We start from the raw sequence: 20,555 nt of genomic DNA on the forward strand, positions 1-20,555 counted from the left end.
AAAACAACAACTGTTATTTTATAATATATAATATATATAATATTAAATACAGTACAAGTCTTTATTCCACTTTTATTTGACCAATGTCCAGATTTCTTCGTTACAAACATTAATTATAAAATGGAAAATCACTTAGTTAGTGCTTCAAATATATATTATACTAAAAAAAATCATTCAAAAAGACTGAGCACACAGCAACGAATGTCCGGGTACAGTTAGTTTAAAATTACATGTGTAAAATAATGCATAATTCAGAAAAAAATAAACAAATCAATTTTGGTGGGAGATATTTTTCAAGCTCTAAGAATCCTATAAATAAGACTTCACGTTAATTTTTTTTGTTTGTTTTTGTTTTTCAAAGGAATAACCCGAAAAGCGTCTATTTTTAGATGCTTGTCTGCAGGTAGGACAGTAAGGATAGGGAAGGTAAATGTAAAAAATACATCACAAATACCCAGACCAATTGAAAATAAATCTTTCTAGAATTCATTTTGCAATTGCCGAGAATTGAACCCGCGTCCCCAGTTTCACAGTCGAGCGCCTACCCAACTACGCCACGGCGCCTGGCGCATGTGAGTTGATTCATAAAGAAATCAAGTAATACTGATCACTTAGAACAAAGGTATAACCCACAATCCACAAATTAGTAAATTTAAGGTTAAACTTGGAAGGAATCGTAATTTAGCTTGGGCGGAATATGCCCACGTAATAATACGTTCCCCAACAGATGCTTGGTGGTAGTTGGTGTATGTCTGGAGCCAAATAATCTCCCATAAAGTTTTGGCCTAAGTCCAAAGTAAAGCCTTAAGGACCACGATATCAAGAAGCTTATTGTGTGGTGGAAACCACATGCAACAAGGATCGTGTGCAAATCCTGGACACAAATTGATAAACCAAAGATGTTAATAATAGAATTCATAAGCTACGTTTTGAATATTTTTACAACCCCCTATTGGAACCATTAAAAAGGTATTTCAGTAAACTACATTCAACATATGTATATGATGAACTAACGAATATTTTGAATTCAAATTTTGCTTTGTAAATACAACTTTTTATAATAACATACATATGAAACAGTTTCTCCTAAATAAAAAGCTTTTTTTCATCTCACCAATAGATGTGAAATTGTAGTGATTAAAGCACTATGTTTCGAAATTAAACCATAAATATTGATGTTTCAAGAATTAGAGTAGTGTGGTTGTCAATCATAGGTTGAAGTGGTGAATGTAACACGTGTGTAAAGTGATAACTTAAACCAACCTATGACGATCGTAAGCCCCGTAAATGCCCAGACTCTCATATTTTTCTTCATCTATGTTGATGTAAAAAAATAATAAGAAAAAAACACCTTTAATTGGAGATAATCCAAATTTGTGAACAAGTATTTGGACACACTCAAAATATTATAAGTAAAATTTAATGGTATTTACTAAGTAACACTTAAATTTAAAAAAAGATAGATATTATGACAAAGTTACTCTCGAATAAATAAATAAAAGAATACTTATAATATTGGATAGGAAGTTCAAATAGGTTTCTCAGGAAAATAATTTTTTTAAACAGTTTATTTTAATTTATGAAATCAAATTTCGTCGTCCTTTTTTCAAATTGACTTTTTTAAAGTTTGATTGACATTTTAATATACGTGTATACTAGGATGTTTTTGAAGAAAAAAATTAATAACTTTTTAAAGTACGTTTAATGAAGAAACGCAAAAAAATGAAGGTGACTTCGTTGAAACATTATGGACAACCTTCAAAGTTAATTTTAAACCATTTTTGGTGAAGTTTGAGTGAATTTATGTCCAAATTCGATAATCGAATACAAAAACTGAGAATTACTCAATTCTATCGAGCTACATTGCACTGTTTTGAGAATAAAATTCACGAGCATAGTTTGCATTCTGTTATAACTTTTGCATCAAGCCAATTTTATAGTATCCGTTTGATACAGTTTATAAAATTTAAGACAGTACATTTTTATTGCTAGTTATGCTACCAGGAAGCCATACTACACATACAGATAAACGAATATAACAATTCAATGTCAAATCAAATGAAGAAGCAACATATGTATTTTATATTGGAAACGTTTTGTGCCAATAAACTTATTATGTACGCACATAAGTGGATATTTAATTTGTTTCGAAGACTTCAATAACACGTTTTAATTAGTTTGCGCAAGCTTAACTTTTTTTATTTTATTGCTTTACGAACCCCAGGAACCATTTCACAAACATTTTATATCAATAAAATAAGTCAATATTTTGTGTATCTATATTTTCACTCATAAATTTTGGATTAGGCTCCACTTTAAGAGTATTATTAAGGCTCCAATTATTATAAGCTTAATTATTAATGGCTCTAATTTTTAAGAGTATATTGAGTTTTTTTTAAATTTACATCTCAACATAGGTGAAGATGAATTTCGAATTAATAGGATATTTAAAGGGCTTACAACTTACCGTCACATATAAAAAATTTAGACACACTAAGTAAAAAAATGGTTAAAATATAAGTTAAATAAAAATTTGTATTTTTAATTAATATTTTTACAAATAAATATTTTCATTTCCTTAGATTACAAATTTCTGACTTTATCATATTTTGTTTATTTTCACCAAAATGAAATTTTTTTATTTTGATTAACAATCTCATTAAACCCTTATGTTTTTGACAGCAAATAAACTCAGTCACGTTTTAATTTAATTTTAAGTGAAATACCGTTTTAAGCTAATATATTTTTTAGAAACTCGAGGTCAAATCTCACAAAATAAACAAAAACAACAACAAAATCAATCCTACAAACAATTTTTGGATGGTTGAAATTTCATTTTCCTGTCGAGTTTTCGTTTTATCATTTTCTATGCAACAATAATAGAATATCTTTTTGAAGATAAATCATCTTGAGTGACAAAGGGTTAGATCTTTTCTTGTTCCCATGAATAAACTCTCCTTAAAATAGACCTGCTGCGCAAAAAAAAGAACACTGAACAAAGAGAATGTAAGTTCCAAACATGATTTGACGATATAAAAAGTACGTTTGACGCATCACAAATAAGGATCACGTCCTTTCATCCTCAATTTAACATTACAAGAGGAAGTGGGATAACCGTATTTCCATTTTTCCTTTACAAATGTGTGAAAAAGAACGTAGGTACGTTCAACACTATGAAATAGAAAAGAACGTTCAACACTCTCAAATAGAAAAGAACCACCATTTTTTAAATGTAAATCAAAGTTACCGTTTTTTACAACATTTTGAGTGTGTCCAAATACTTGTTCACAAAATCTGGATTCTCTCCAATTACAGGAGTTATTTTCATATTATTTTTTGACATCTCATCAAATGTGGAAGTCTGGGCATTTACGAGGCTGACGACCGTCATAGGCTGGTTTAAGTGATCACTTTACACACTTGTAACATTCACCAATTCTACCCATTATTGACAACCACACTACTCAAATACTTGGAAGTTCTATATATATGAACCTGTGAATTCTGTATTATATATGAACCATATTCTTCTTCATCTTTGATAAGATGTCAAAAATTAATAATATCAAAATAACCGTATCTACGAGAAAGCTCAAATAATACTTGAAGCACATTTTTCCTCTTTCATCTAAATACAACATAAAAAAAGATATACTCGCAAATGAAAAATATCGGTATTTACGAAAAAACTTAAAAATTACGTGAATCAGGTTTTTTCTGTTTCATCTACGTTTGAATTGAGAAAAGATAAATATTGAAATAGAAAAGAACAACCACATTTTGTAATGTAAATCAAAATGACAGAAATAACATAATACTCAAACATAAAGTAAAGCGCGTTTTTTCCATTTTCATCTATGTTTAAATTGAGAAAAAGATTAACTCGCTGAAAGAAAATATAGACATATTTTTTACTGGAAATCAAAATTACGGTATCTACTAGCGACTCAAGTATAAATGAAGCCAGCTTTTCTTTTTCCAGCTTTGTTTAAATTGAGAAAACTCATAAATGGAAAAGCAAACATATTTTTTAAAAAGAAAACCAAATGACGATATCTAGGAAAAAGCTAAAATATAATATAATTGTTTTTGCATAAATCAATGCATAATTTTTTTTTCATATATTTCTGATGAACTTACGCTTTAATCAGCTACAACAAATATCATGGATAAAGGAATCCTAACAGTTCGCAATAAATTTTATAGTAAAAAATGCGTAATAAAGTACGTACTAAAGGCTACTTTTTCCAGATGAATTAGACGTCTCATGGTTCGATTGGCTATAGAAATTATCAAAGATAAAATAATCTTACCAGTTCGCAATAAATTTTATATAAATTGATGCGTTATAAGCTGCAGAGTTTCTAAAAAAAGCTACTTATTCCAGTCGAACTAGTCTCATTCTCCGATCAGCTACAAAAACTGCATGGGATAAAGTAAAGTAATCTTACCAGTCAGCAGTGAATTTGGCGACCTTGTTATTGTGGGCCCGATGGCATAGAATGCTCCCACCAGAAGCTCAAAACTGAAAAAGAGAATTGAGCTTTAGAAAATAACAAAAATGCCTTCCTTTGTTAAAACATTTTCAGGTTATTCCCATTAATTTCATTTCAGATATTTATTTTACAGTTTGCACCCATGTAGCTTACTAAAACGATGCTCAACAAACAAACAAAATTGTTCAGTAATTAAACTAGGCATTGAGATTTTCCAATAAGACGACTTATAGTTTAAAACGATTAATAGTATAAATAAAAATTCCGTGATAAACTATACGCAAAAAAAATGAGAATTATGTTAGTTTAAGTATACACATAAAATACTATGGTTGTTTTTTTTTAGAAGGAATCCGTTTTGCCAGATACTCAGATTGCCGAAACGTCTGCAAAAAATGCTAACGACACTCGATCAAATTACTATTTAAGCGATCATTTTATACACTGTGTATCTGCAAATATTGAACATGCATATTACACAATTCACGAAAGCTGTACGTATGGGGTATTTTTACAATTGTATTCCTCTCTGTGTTATAAGTAATGTATTGAAACTGCCATTCGTATTTAAAAAATCATGCTTTGTCTTTGAAAATATGTTACATAAATGTGTAGACTATATCTGGAATGTCTTTTACTAAGTACAAATAAAATAAACACGCAACATGTAAAAATACAATTCACATATCAAGAATATCTGTGAATATTTCATCTGTCAATACGATGATGAAATATTCACAGCAATTGGAATTACTGCCCTTCGTAGAGTAATATCTCTACCGACTTAGAATTACTCGATGATGAACAGCTTTCTACATCACAATATTTATTTCTTTATTTATTGACTTGGCGTTTAATTTGTAGAACTCCATTTTAATTTATGTATTAATTTTAAATCAAACACAGATTTTTTGAGTCTACTAAGTTGTATTTTATTAACAAAAAACACATAAAAAATTATACTACATCCCCCATTAGCTGTTGTCTCCCATAATTTATTGCTGCACATGTTAAAACTGTCACTTAGAATTGTATAGCTACACAAGGACCGTAGTCCATTTGATCTTCACATTCGTTTGATAATGCCCTAACAAGGCGAAACAATTATCACAATATAACTTTTTATGTGTTTTTTGTTGATAAAATACAACTTAGTAGACTCAAAAAATCTGTGTTTGATTTAAAATTAATACATAAATTTATTTCTTTACTTTAACTTTTTAAAATTATTCACTTATGTTTGAGATAATCATTAGACTAGTCATGTTGGTAACAAGGAAACTTATAGGTCGTGCCAGTCACTAGTCGAATAAAATAAAAGTGGAAAAAACTAAACAGTTGTTATCTTATTACATACAATGCTGTTCCCTAAGAAATATCAACATATCTTTGTTGTATTTTTGTAACAACTGGCTTCGGCTATTCATAAATACAATAAACCGTTCTTAATATGATATATTACCCCCATGGGAATCCATTGCCTGAATGTAATCAAATAATTAAAAATAATTATTTAGAAATACGTTATTACCATCTGAACCTCCTCGCGGTCTAAGAAATTTATCGTTTCGACCATGAATTTAATAACGCAGGTATTTTCATAGAAGCTCATGATAATAAATAATGTTTTATTTTTATTTTCTATATCCAATTAAGCAAATTTTAAAACAACCTGACATTAAATTTCCTAGAAAACGTAATGAAAGAGTCGCTTTTAATCATGTCAGCTAGACCCGCGTTGTCGCTTCTTGGTTCAATTTTCCATGTGGATTGATTTCTAGGAAAAACTGAGTATTTGCTGGGAAATGAACAAAATGGAAAGAGGTGCGGCTGTTTGCCTACTGACATTCATATGTATCCATTAAAACAATTGTAATTACTTTGAAGCGAGGGAGAAATTTATAAAAGAGACCAGCCAAAAGGGGATGGGTACTACGGGTAGGTTTATTGTCATGTATTTACTAGACAGTGCTAGCAAATCCCTAATAAAACTAGTCAAAAGTAGCTACATATGTATTCAACTAACTGTATGAGGCGTTGAGGGGCATTCCTTTAAAAAATATATTTTAAACGAACTATATCTAGCCACATGTTGCTGGGGCTCAGCCTGGTTAAAGGTAAAAGAAAAGAAAGAAACTTTTATACATCAACAACAAATAAATATAATGTACTGAAACTGTTCGTGGTAAAACGGTAATTATATTTAAAATTTATATCAATAAATCTTTTTTCTTCATAGCGTGCAATTAGGGAAATTGTGTGTTACATAACTTCTGAACACAGCATTTTTTTAATTACTGGCCGTATACACAATCTATTGTAGCTTAATTTCCAGATTTACAAATTTATACTTAAATTTATCCATTTGGTTTATTAGACACAATTTGATATAACCCTTGTTAGTCAAGACATCTGTATCTTCCCTTTATGGATCTTTCAGACCTTACAACAGATATTTCCCAAATTTGCGAAATAATCTACCTGTTCTAAAATTTACCCATTTACAACAATTATACTAAGTTGGCGTATTGATGTATATAAATAAATAAAAATAAAGATGCTACAATAGTTTTTTTTAACCTTTCCTTTCCAGTGCTAAAATAAAACGCGCGTCCTGCGGAAAAATACGGACATGCATAGGTAATTCTCTTAATCAATTATAAATGAAGTAAAAAAATAAAATACTTTAAATTTATTTGATGAAAACATTAAAAAACCATCTGGCAACGCTCACGGAACAAACACAAGTCCAATCTTATCGGAAGTCCAAAAGCTACTGCCGCTAGCCAGAGAACATTAAGCTTTGAGCTCCTCACGCTTGCACAGTGCAAGTATGCAAGAGTGAGATGAGAATATAGTGTCGCGGTTCCCGTACACTCTTCACACGCTGTTTATACGTGAATTCGTTTCCGATATTCACAAAATACCTCCGATGCACCCGGCAAATTCTGATTATTATTAATATTATTTTTTAAATCAGTGCGTCAATATGTTATGGAGGAATACCTAAAATCTTAGTCATGTATTTTTTATATTTAAAGAGAAATTATGGTTTTTAGAAGTAATGTGTACAAGGTACACAACACCGTGAGGAGAGGGTTAATCTCTAATCTCTTCACGTTATTTACCGATAGCTTTGAAATTTTGATTCCACATTTCATTCAAATACGCGTATTTATATCATCTATCCATATGAGTAAAAATGTGTTATACATTTCCAGGTAAAATCATCTGTGATTGGGTGTTTTTACTTGGGACAGATAAAATTATGTTTGTTGTTATTTATGTTTTTTTAAACCGAAATGGCAGCACCGTTTGTCAAAAGCAAAACGCACGCAACATTAATTATTCATGGCAGACAGCGTGCTTCTTGAAAGCTGCCGTTATTGAGCATTCTCAGTGTTATAGATTGCATTACAAGCATAATTAAATTATACATATATATTAGAAATAAGTGCGTTATTTCTAATATATATGTATAATTTAATTAACATATTTACTTTCTTTTCCATCTACCCAGGATGAGTCATAGCAACAGGAGAGTTTGATAGTTAGGATTCTAAACCCAGATTGATTGAAAACAAAGATAAATTCAATTTATTTTTTACGAATTTTGAAACAATTTGAAACTATAAAAACTAAATAGGGATTTTTTTATTACAACAAGTATGGAGGAAGTGGCTCTTAAAATACTAAGATTAATTAATAAAAATTCATATATGGGGGATCTCAATCCCCCTGTTAGACCCGACAAGGTTAAAGAAGTTGGTTTTAATATACTTGGGGGTTTTTAATTGTTCAGAAAAGCGACAAAAAGTGTGGAAGTAAGAGATGATTAAAAATCGTGAAATCCTGAGCATTGTATTTCATACAACGCTTTTGAAACACGTTTCAATTAATTTCAAAAGCCCTTTCACAAGAGTATCGCGATCAGGTTAAAGGGCATCAATTGACATCGTTTATTTTTAAATTTGCCGAGATAAAAAGTGATTTATCACAGTTTCGAGCCCAAGATACTTTTCCCACTCAAAACGCTCTACAGAGAAGTATTTATATTACGAGATCATTAATCATTTTTGATCTCAATTTACCCTTTTGTTAAATAATCTGTTTACAGAGAGGCTCCCTTGTTCCAAGGACTCGGTAACATGATATCTATCTCTTTCGTTGATAAATGATTCAACAGGAATGCTTTTGTTTTAATATAGATATTTATTGCTATCATATATTCTGGTTTATTCTTAACCAACTCTACATTATTTCGCTTGAATTCAAACAGATTTTCAAATGTTGAGAAACCCCATCATTTAAACAGATACACGTATGTTTGTACCCTCTATTCACATAAAAGAGAGTAATTTTCCGTAAAAACACACATGAGGTGGTATTTTTAATAAAATTTCGCTACGTGCATTATCATAACAAATGTGGAATGACAAATGTCTTGTATAGGGTCGATTTCTACCCCTTCGTGGGTCTTCTTCTTTGTGATGGTTGGTTTGATATTTTCATGGTCAGCCTCCACCCATATCTATCCTCTGCTCGTTTTTTTTTTAACTAAGCGTGCCCACTATAACGCATATCGGAGGTAATTTGGTCCATGTAGGTTAAGACGGGGTTGACTTCTGCAGTTTGTGCCTTCGCACATATTCTTCTTGGCTCCATCCCAAATTCGTCTAAACAGACTGTTGGGATCGGCTCTTCTCGTATTTAGGTTGTAGGTTATTCTATCGTATACAACGTTACCTAGGCCGTGCCTTCGAATCATATTATTTTTCTGTAGCATTCCTGAGTTTTTTGGTCTTCTTCTAGATATAGATATTTATCACATAACCTCCGTAATCGTAAGAAACAGGCCTGGGTGTTTTAAATTTTGGCATATCCATTTATTTTGCTGTTGTGTTACTTTATTAAGTCACCATCTAGACTCCCCAGCCCTGCTTAAAACCTCGATGTTTCCTACATGTTCCGACCAACAAATCCCCAACATACGCCTGTATCGCTACATCTCAAACGCCTCCAGCCGCTTCCGTTCTACATGCCCGATAGTCTACATTTCATGAATATGCATGATTTTTCCCGTTCACAAAAATAATTAGTCGCTGACAATCAATCCGTGAGTTAAGGAGTATACTCATCATCTGTCTTAGTTCTCAAAATGTTTTGGCAAAATAAAAATTAAAATTAAACAGAAGTTGGGTTTAATTGAATACCTTGTAATGAGGTAACGACGGTGTTCAGGAAGTTTCAATTGAAATATTTAAAATATTTGTCAATGGAATTATCGCTAAGTCAATAATTTCAATACCAATCTATTTTGATTTCTACGACAAAAATATTCGTTATGTCCGTTAATATTTAATATTGGATGTGTATTTTTGGTGTGTATCTTCATTGATTACTTGTTTAAAAGGTGATTATTTTTTTAAACTACTTCTAGAGTCATTACCCAGGTACGTACGTGAATAACAAACAAATAACAACACTCTCTTATCATTCATCTTTAACTTTGTGTAATACCACTTACAAACTTATTGTTTTTAAGTAGTATTCTATAAACTGAACGATGAATGCTTAGGAGAGTAATTCATCGCTTATTACCTTTTTTACATCAAACCGGATTGAGAAATGTCAAGAAATAATAAAATACTTTTTTATTGTTCTTTCAGTGTTGCCTTCCTATTTACATAATTCTCTAAATCTATATATATTTATATATGTATATATATATATATATATATATATATATATATATATATATATATATATATATATATATATATATATATATATATATATATATATATATATATGTATATATGTATATATATATATATTTATATATATTTATATAAATATATGTATATAATATATAAATATAAATATATATATATCTGTATATATATATATATATTTATATATATATATATATATATATATATATATATATATATATATATATATATATATATATATATATATATATATATATATATATATATATATATATATATATATATATATTATTAGGGATTTGCAATCTATAGGGTTATCCAATAAGAGGTTTCATTTTGATATTTAAAAAAAGCTGGTATATTTTAAGATAAATACATGAATATTTTTTGCATTGTTAAGAGAAAAGTATGCGATTAACGATGGAAAACGATATCAGCCAAATGGCCGCCACGGCTACGGCTGCAGCACCAAATCCTTTTCATGAAATTTTCCATGATCGATTCGCAGATTTGCGGCTGTATGTCCTCGATAACTTCACGAATTCCATCTTTAAGGTCTTCTATCGATTGTGGAGTATTAGCATAGACCTTATCTTTCACGTGGCCCCAACGAAAAAAGTCCCAAGGTTTTAACCACAAGATCTCGGGGGCCAACTGTGATCACCTCTTCGAGAAATAACACGGCCAGGAAATTTTTGTTGCAAAATTGCGATTGTTTCGTTGCTTGTGTGGCACGTGGCGCCGACTTGTTGAAAATAAACGTCATCCACATCAATATCTTCCAATTCCGGCCATAAAAAATCATTAATCATAGCTCGATAGCGCAATCTATTCTCCGTAACAGTTGCACCAGCCTCATTTTAGAATAAGTAAGGTCCAATCACACCGCCAGCCCAAAAACCGCACCAAACAGTGACACGTTGAGGGTTTCGATTTTTCATATCACCAAGTTGTCCCAACAGCTCAAATTTTTCAACAAGTTTCACTATTGCTGCCCGAGAAGGCGCTTCACGACGACCAAAAAGTGCTTTAGTTTCGCAAACTGTGATTGCAAAATTTTCACCATTTCTGTAGTGAATTTTAACAATTTCAATGTGTTGTTGAAGCGTGTATCGTTGCATTTTTATTGATCGCGTAGTTTTTACTTGTCAAATGTCAAAAGATGACAGCTTCAAAAGTGGCAGCTGCCCAGATAGCGGGCCATTCAAAATGAAACATCTTATTGGAAAACCCTATATTATTCTTTTTTCCAAGAAGTTGTAAATATGTAGTTCTAAGTATGCGGGTATTTTTAGAAATCCTTACAGTAAGTTGAAGAAGACATTTGTTATTGAGCACCGTATACGTACTGGACAATTCACTCTACTTATTTTAATAAAATATTTACGGAAAATCGATTCGATTGTCTGTTTCCATATACCACTATTATTACCGATGGTTGAATATATAACATATATGTACATACATAAGTATGATATTTCTAATCTAAAAAAACATCTTTCACCTTTTTGCACTGAACTAAAATAGCTTAAATACACAACATTTTTGGGGGTGTCCAAATCCTTGTTCACAAATACATAATTTGTTTCCACTCGTTTGTGTATTAAACTCATGCCTCAAAGAGATACCTTGTGTTTTTGCCTTGAATTTTCACTCATGAAAAATAAGAAATAATAGTTACTTTGAACATAAAGAGTAAACCCACTCATATGTAAAAATGTACTTTAAAACTTGAAAGTTGGAGCCTAAAAGCAGCCACGATAAGCGGTGTTTTATAGGTCGTAGTTAGATTTTGGAGTCACTAGGAAGTTTGGTAGCTCATTTGTAAAGTGTATTTTTTTTACGAAAGCTGAAATCATTGAAAATGTGTTACAAAAGAATGTAACAAAAACGCTTTTTTTCGCCAAGAAATACATAGATTTAAATCAATAAGTTCCGTTCTAAGGTTAAAATTACAATACATATTTTTATTTTTCATGTATAGTTAACTTAAGTGAATGTTTTCTGGAAAAATAATACGAGAAAATTTAGACAGTTAAGGAATACGCTAACGATATTGACAATGAATTTAATATGAAATCGTTAATTTTTTCGTATCCATACATTTAGATGGCTTCGTTTTTCTATGGATAAACATGTCTTCTAAAGCCAAACGTTATAAATTATTCATGATTAACTTTCGCTGCTAAACGCTTTGGAACGACAATAGTTCGATACAATGTTTCCATTTACCTACTCAACTAATAATGACTACTCTATCCAAATTACAAAATGGCTCCTTCAAAAAACATTCAATTGAAAATATTTACATTTAAATCTATTTGAATGTTGAAAGCAATTTTAAATTTTAATATGTTACCTCAAAAAGGGGAGTGTGAAATTTTTATTTCATTTCTTATTTTTATATGTTAAAACAAGGACGAATTAATAATATAGAATTTCGGTATCTTGTCCAAACTTGTCTGCTTTGTAGCTCTTTGCTGTCTGCTTTTTTTTTGCTATAAAATTTTGTTTTGTCAGTCTAGATGTTGCTGCAAACAGTAGATACGTGTCACGCTTATTGCTAACTGTGTTTTATATGTGCTTTGCTCGGAATTGCCAAGTAAGCTATTTATAATTTTATTTTACTTATTTAGTGTGCAGCAATAGTTTTATGAGTTTTTTTTTATTTTCAAAAATAAAAATGGGTCTTTTATATCCCAATAGTGTCAATTATTGGGATATCATGTCCTGTCAGTATTGAATAACCTTTATATTTTTATAATTATATATTAATTTTGCTTTCATAAAATACTGTTGAGATAACTACAACCCACTCACTAATACCATTGGGACAATATGTCTCCATTATTATTTTGCAATAATCAATGAATAATATGATAATTTATTTAAATATTTGTTTTTCCCGTCCAACTTGATTAGCAATAAATATTTTATGCTATAAATATAACATGAATTTTTTAAATAAAAAAAAATCGTGTTGAAAGGGTTAAACCAGCCAATCAACTATTGTACGCCCTGTACATTCTCAGACTTTCATTTTCAATACACGTCTCTGTTTAAATATTAATGAATGAATCCCCATATTTGAATAACGGGTATATTCAAATAACAGCTACCTCTACTTTGTGGTTTGAATTTACACTATGATCACGAATTTTCATTAAACCATTAAAGGGGGTTCAAAGGATTCGGATACATCATCAATGTACTACTTACTTAAACTTGTACGAGTAGGATTATGCAATTGAGAGTGTCCAACCCATTTTTTATAATAAAAAAATCATTGTGAAAAAATAGAAAAATACAACGCAATTATATCGTATCAAAAGTGTTCCAACAAAAAGGGTTAAGTGTTTATTTGATTTATTAAAACGTAACAGGTGCTTCGTTGAAGTAGCAGTTATTCTACGTTGTACGAACACCCCTGACTTGTGCCTATTTGATTTATTCATAGAAAGTCAATAGACTGTTTGATTTGGATGTAAAAATAAGTATGGAATCAATAAAATAATGTCGGCTTTTCTATTCTTAACCTTTGGGTCGTAATTGTTTAATTCATATACTGGAAATATAAAAAAAAAACACTACCTAAAAAGCAGAGCAGAAAACAACAAAGAAAACATCGTAGTTTATCAATTGAGTATGTATTATTCCTTATATTTTTGTCTGGTTTCGTCCAAATTAAGATCATAGCATTTTTATATGAAAAAGTGTAATAAAACATTTATTCTGAATGCCAGATAATCAAAACTTAAAAAAAATTACATGTTGGAACTAAGGCCAAAAAAAGAATGACTACATATATATATATATATATATATATATATATATATATATATATATATATATATATATATATATATATATATATATATATATATATATATATATATATAAATATATATATATATATATATATTCATATATATATATATATATATATATATATATATATATATATATATATATATATATATATATATATATATATATATATATATATATATATATATATATATATATATATATATATATATATATATATATATATATATATATATATATATATATATATATATATATGTGTATATATATATATATATGTATATATATAAATATATATATATATATATATATATATATATATATATATATATATATATATATATATATATATATATATATATATATATATATATATATATATATATATATATATATATATATATATATATATATATATATATATATATATATATATATATATATATATATATATATATATATATATACATATATATATATATAAATATATATATATATATATGTGTATATATATATATATGTATATATATATATATATATATATATATATATATATATATATATATATATATATATATATATATATATATATATATATATATGCAAATATATTTCATTAAATACGTACAATACTAATTTGAAATTATTTTAGTAATTTAAGTGAGACAAATCGCAATAACTACAGTATATTACCCTTGTCGGACATTTGTTATACAACATAGAGACACCAAGTCTTCAAAAAACTATGTCACTAATCACTAATAAATCACAGTAGAAATGAAGAAAAACCAAGTCTTCAAAAAGATTTTGTAACAAACAACAATTATCTTTTTAGTAGGAAAATACCCATACACTGTGTGTTTCTATGTTATAAAACATAGAAACACACAGTCTTTAAAAAACTATGTACCTAACTCAATCATTATAACAATTTAATTTAGGTAAAATATCTTGTGTCTTTATATAAAGAGACACCCAGTTTAAAAAAAAGTAAGGCTACCAATTTGCGCAGTAATCATTATGATAAAATGAAAATTTCACGATTTAGAGTAATCAAATTGATTTAACTATTAAAATTGAAAAAGCAAAATATTATCAAACGATTATTTTATCATTTTAATAATTTAAATTGACTGCCCACATAAATACAACTCAATCAATTATATTTTTCTGCCACTCCGAGCATAAATCGTTTTTAAGTGAATACTATAACATTTGGTACAACAATGGAAAATACAATTCAAACGAATATACAGCGATGATGTTGGTATTCATTTTAATTTTTTTTGCATTCATAAAGATAAAATTATATTAAAAAAACGAGCAATTTATTTCATTGTTGTTTATTTCACTTTTTTAAATATTTTTTGCCTTTTCTCATAAATACTATGTACAACATATGCGGTTACTGCGGTTTGCGGTGCGGGCCATTTTTTTTAGTTTAAACATATCTGTTTTTGAGAAAAATATATTTTTGCTCATATTTTGTTGAAATCTGAATTTATTTATAACATCTTAGTTAACCATTTAAGTATTCATTTAAATCCAGTCACAGATATGGTACTGTCTTGCTATTTTTCATCAATTGCAGAGATATATTTTTTATGGGCGCCGTAGCGTAGTTGGGACGCTCGACTTTGAAATAGGCGTCGCGGGTTCGATTCCCGCCAATTGTTTTTTTTTTTTAATTGAATTAGTCTGGGTGCTGGTTATGTATTCACATTAACTTTTTCTATTCTTACTATCCTACCTGCAGACAAGCCTCTAAAAGGAAAGGCTTTGCGGGTTATTCCATAAAGAAATAAAAAAACAACATTTTGAGTGTGTTCCAATACTTTACAAATTTTTGTCACAAATCTAGATTACTACACTTTATTATTATTTATTGAGATTTCAATATAAATTAAGAAGAATATGAAGGTCTGAGTATTTACCGGGCTTATGACATGTCATAAGCTGGAACTCTAACTTTTGGATCCCTACATATATTATTCATCTCAAGACACTTTATGTGTGATAATTTGAGTAGTGTGGTTGTCAATCATGGGTAGAATGGTTAATGTTACACATGTATAAATTGGTCATTTAACCTGTCTATGACAGGTCATAAGCCCTGTTAATACCCAGGCATCTATATTATTTTCATCTATGTATGTTGAAATGTTAACATGTAAAGATACATTTTAAAAATTAAGGAATAGAGTTTTGCAAAAAATCGTTATCAAATGTAATTATACATGTATGTCATTTATAAACATATTCATGTGTCACATATTAGGCTTTTAATTTAATTATGTATTAAATATTCACATACTCTACTTCAAAAGTTGTAAAAAAGTTCACGTTGACCATGAATATGGCTCTGTATTTGTAATTTTACACATGAACTAATACATATATACATTTGTATTATATTTCTTGTACGCTCTTGATACGTTTACTCGATTACATACATATACTCGTATATGTACTTGTTACGCTGAGATCGATAATCTTACATCTTCCTGATCGTTAAAAGATTCCTAGATTGTAAAACTTTGAGATTTGTTAGCTAAAAACTGTTCCGAGTACTTCTGGCTCGAGTTCAAATTCTTAACCCTTTAAATGCCAGGACGTATTAGTAAGGGTGTTCCCGGTAGGCTGTAACATTTAAAAACAGTTAAATCTAACTTTTTTTATACAATACATATATTTAAAGATGATATGAAGACTTACCAAATATAATATATACACTGTATAGTTTTTTTTATAATTTATTTTTATTAGTTGCGTTAGAAAAGTTGCTTTGCCTATTATGTACAAGGACTTATATCATATTTAGTTTATATATCTTGAAAATAATAAGAGAGAAAGGTGAATAGTCAATAATAATAAATGAATTAGCTTGATCCCTAAAAACAACACAGTATATACAACAATTCAATAGATACAATGGATTCATATCTTATATCAACCAAGATTTGTCATTTATTTGTAATATTCGTATTTTTTTTTAAATTAGACACCACAATATCTGTTATATCTTTATGTCCTATTGCCTCATCAATTTACGTCAAATTCATACTTTCTTTTGCACATTCCGTTTCCAATATCCAATGACTTTTTGGTGTTAAATATGTACATATGTGATTATTAAAATAAGTGCTTGACATGGGCTAAAAACAAGCACAAAGATGAGCGCGTTTACGCACTAATTTTGTTAGGCCGGCCTTTGGAGCACCGTTAAAGGCAGAGAACTGGTTAAATATCGTTTTTACACGTTTTTACGATGACACGTTTTCTCTGTTACTTTGCTTGAACAACATAGTTGAATGTATGCTAATCTAATGATTTGCAGGTCAATATATCAACTCGCGAGGGTCTCACGTAGCATCAAATAGGAGGAATTTTTGATGTGTTACCATGAATAGAAAATAATCGTACGATAAACTCGTATTTCATTTGATGATTCGAAGAAAAAATAGAATGCTACGCACTCCATTGACCGATATGGTCGGCAACTCAAATGTGCTTCAAAGAGCAAGAACAGGGAGACCCCTGATGACTGATATCAAGGTCCGGAAGGTGTCCTACCTGGGCCATGCGCTAAGAGGAGAGAAGTACAAGCTATTGCACCTAATTATAAAAGGCAAAATAGAGGTCGACGATATGTGGGCAGAGGACAGATCTCCTGGCTTCGGAATATACGAGATTGGACGGGGATCAGGACCATCGAGGCGCTGTTTATAGCTTCCAAAGATTAAGACAATAACTCTCATGTGATAGTCGGCGTTAGAGGGACCTGACATGACACACACAAAATGAAAAGGAGAAGAAGAAGTGCTTTAAAGGTGATCAAATATATTTATAATACAAATAAATAAAGAAAAAAAGTTATATTTATGCAATGAAAAATTGCGCAACCTGATTAGATTAGGGGTTAGATTTTGTTAAAGTAAATGAGTGTTCGCCTAAGTACGATCTGAAATACCTAGTTTTTATTCAGAGATTATATTTATTTTTATGTAATTTCTAAGTTTTTAACAGCAATAATTACTGCCGTATTTCATTTCCACGGCAACTCTCGATCCTTAAATTTATCATAAAATTAATAGAAGGAAATGTGTTTTTTAGGAGTTTTTATATTCAAATAAACTATAAAACTATACTTTTTTGTCGGGTTAATTGTTTCGTTTAATTAAAATTGATAGTGAACTTTTGTAGAGAATTAGATTTATTTAGTCTTTATTTTTCGTTTTTCCTAATTACGAGCTGTGTTATATATATTTTCGACTAAAAATAAAATAGTACCGCATCCCTTTTAAGGAAACATCTAAGGAAAAAGTATCTAAACAAGTTGATCGATGAATGCAAGTTCAATAATTTATTCCATTTTGAAAATTATAACATCAAGATACGTATATGTTACAATTTTCGGTACATTATATCTTTTTGCATTGTGTGTGGACGCTACCCGATTTTTGAGTAGGTATTTAATTAGCTTCTCTTGAAATTTCTACGATTACCACGGCCATTTATATTCTAATGGATTTTATTATTTTGGGTCATAATGCCGTTGTCAGTCGCCATTCCATTCGCCAGAGATTATCATAATATTATCGTGTAACGGCATAAAACCCGGCATTAAACTACTATGGTATTTTCTTTAATTTTTTAATCGCATAAATACAAATTATCGTGCATATTTTCGTGCTCTTTTTTATTATTTTTTTCAATTGAGCAGTCAAAAATCAAAAAATTATTAAAAACGATAAAAATGTATTTGTATTTGCAAAATCATCAGTGGCGTTTTCCCTTAATTTATTTTTGTCTGCTTTTTTTTCATTGCTTAGTTAAGTGCTCTATCTATTGAATAAATAAAAAATAAAATTACTACTACGATATAAAATTTTAAATACTGTTATTTAAACTAATTATGACAGTGCTTGCAATTTTCTGGATGAATAAATTAATCAGATTTAAAAAAATAATTTAAAAAATTATGTGGATTTTTATATTAAAATTATCTTATTTTCGTTTTTTTGGTAATTTTCAGTTTTATTAAAATATTTTTAAAAAATTGTATTTTTCTGTAAAAAATTTTGTCATTAACAAATGAAGAATGATTTTTCATCAATCAATACTTTAGGGAAAAATAGAAGTTTCTTGATTCCGGGACTCAAATTGAAATTGATGAATAACAATTAAAATAACGGCTTTTGGTAGTATTTTTTTCTATTATTTCATGCAATTAACACATATGTTAACAATATTTTATCTTAAATTGTTTTCCAACATATGACATTGCTGTTTATTTCGAAAAAATTTAATTGAGGGCAAAATTAAGTTAAAACATAATTATACAACAGATCATTTTTTCTTGAGAAAAATATATACGTCAGTAGATTTCTGTCATCAAATATGACAAAACTTTAAATCCATTCTTGAATAATTTCCTCGCTGGCTCTGAGATACCTTGTTATGTAAATTTCGACAACACCTCTTTTCGAAAACCACAGAGCGGGGATGTTAAGGGGATGGTCCCTTTTGAGGAAAATAAATTTAATTTAATGAAGAGATTATCCGAAAAAAATGTCGTGAGCTTTCATCGGAATTGGAGATATTTTTGAACGCACGCAAATATTTAATAAAGCTCGACAGATGTCATTATTTAAAAAGCATAAAAATATTTCACAAATTATACTTAAATTTGTAATGTGTAACTTATTAATATTTAATATTATTTTATATATTTATCATAACGATCAACAGTTATGACAAATTAAGATAGAAAAAAATATATGAAAAAAAAGTTTTTAAAAACTTATTTATACAAGAAAATGATAAGTAATATTAATGAAAGTACATTTTTTATCAACAGGTGTCTATAAAACTTACCCTTTTAATTATCCAGTGGAGTCCTTAAGATATACACAGCAACAAAACTAAAGTTTTCTATCACTAAACAGGGGTTGCCGTCAGAATTGTCAAAAGCATCATCAAAACAAAGTTCGTAATCCTGTTTAAAAAAAATTAAAATAAAATAAAAAAATACTTGTAAAATTTCGAAACCGTCAAGTGTTGGAATGGATGATTTTTTCAATTACATTACATTTGTCGGGGTGATATTAATTTGATTCTCAGAATGGGTTTCTCAGGCTTCTCGCTGTCGTGCTGCCGCCGCGGCGTTTCCTGACGGACTGATCAGCGGCGGAGCTACCCCCTCCCTGCGAGCCTGCGCCCTGGCCCCGCCCACGCCCCCCCGGCGCCCCCTGCCGCCCGCCGCACCCCACCACCCCCGGCCCGCTCCGGCGCCCGCTGTCGGGAAAGGTGAAAGGTTGTACGTAGATTCATCCCAGTCTCGGCGAAAGGCTCGGCCGGCGAGCGAAAAGGGAGAAAAGCTCCTAAGAAAGTGCACGATACTATTTCGTAGGGATAGAATTTTTGCTTTTACTCCTGAAATACGATGGATATCACTCATTTTAATATCTATGAATGTAGATTTTTAAAAATTGCA

At 29.5% G+C, this 20,555-nt stretch overlaps 1 protein-coding gene across 1 annotated transcript in view; it reads right to left on the minus strand.

Annotated features, from left to right (window-relative positions):
* Nucleotides 1-20,240, minus strand: part of LOC148300070 (uncharacterized) — a gene marked incomplete at its 3' end in the record, with an annotated part of 44,474 nt that extends 24,234 nt beyond the window's left edge. The window contains exons 1-2 of the mRNA XM_088275317.1: nt 19,937-20,240; nt 4,452-4,525 (exon numbers count right to left, since the gene is read on the minus strand). The remainder of the gene's footprint in view (nt 1-4,451; nt 4,526-19,936) is intronic.
* Between the last annotated feature and the right edge of the window lie 315 nt (nt 20,241-20,555).

Source organism: Brachycentrus maculatus, unplaced genomic scaffold (genome assembly GCF_059751285.1).
Source record: "Brachycentrus maculatus isolate JH-2025_06_01 unplaced genomic scaffold, ASM5975128v1 h1tg000841l, whole genome shotgun sequence".
In the NCBI taxonomy this organism is placed as follows: domain Eukaryota; kingdom Metazoa; phylum Arthropoda; class Insecta; order Trichoptera; family Brachycentridae; genus Brachycentrus; species Brachycentrus maculatus.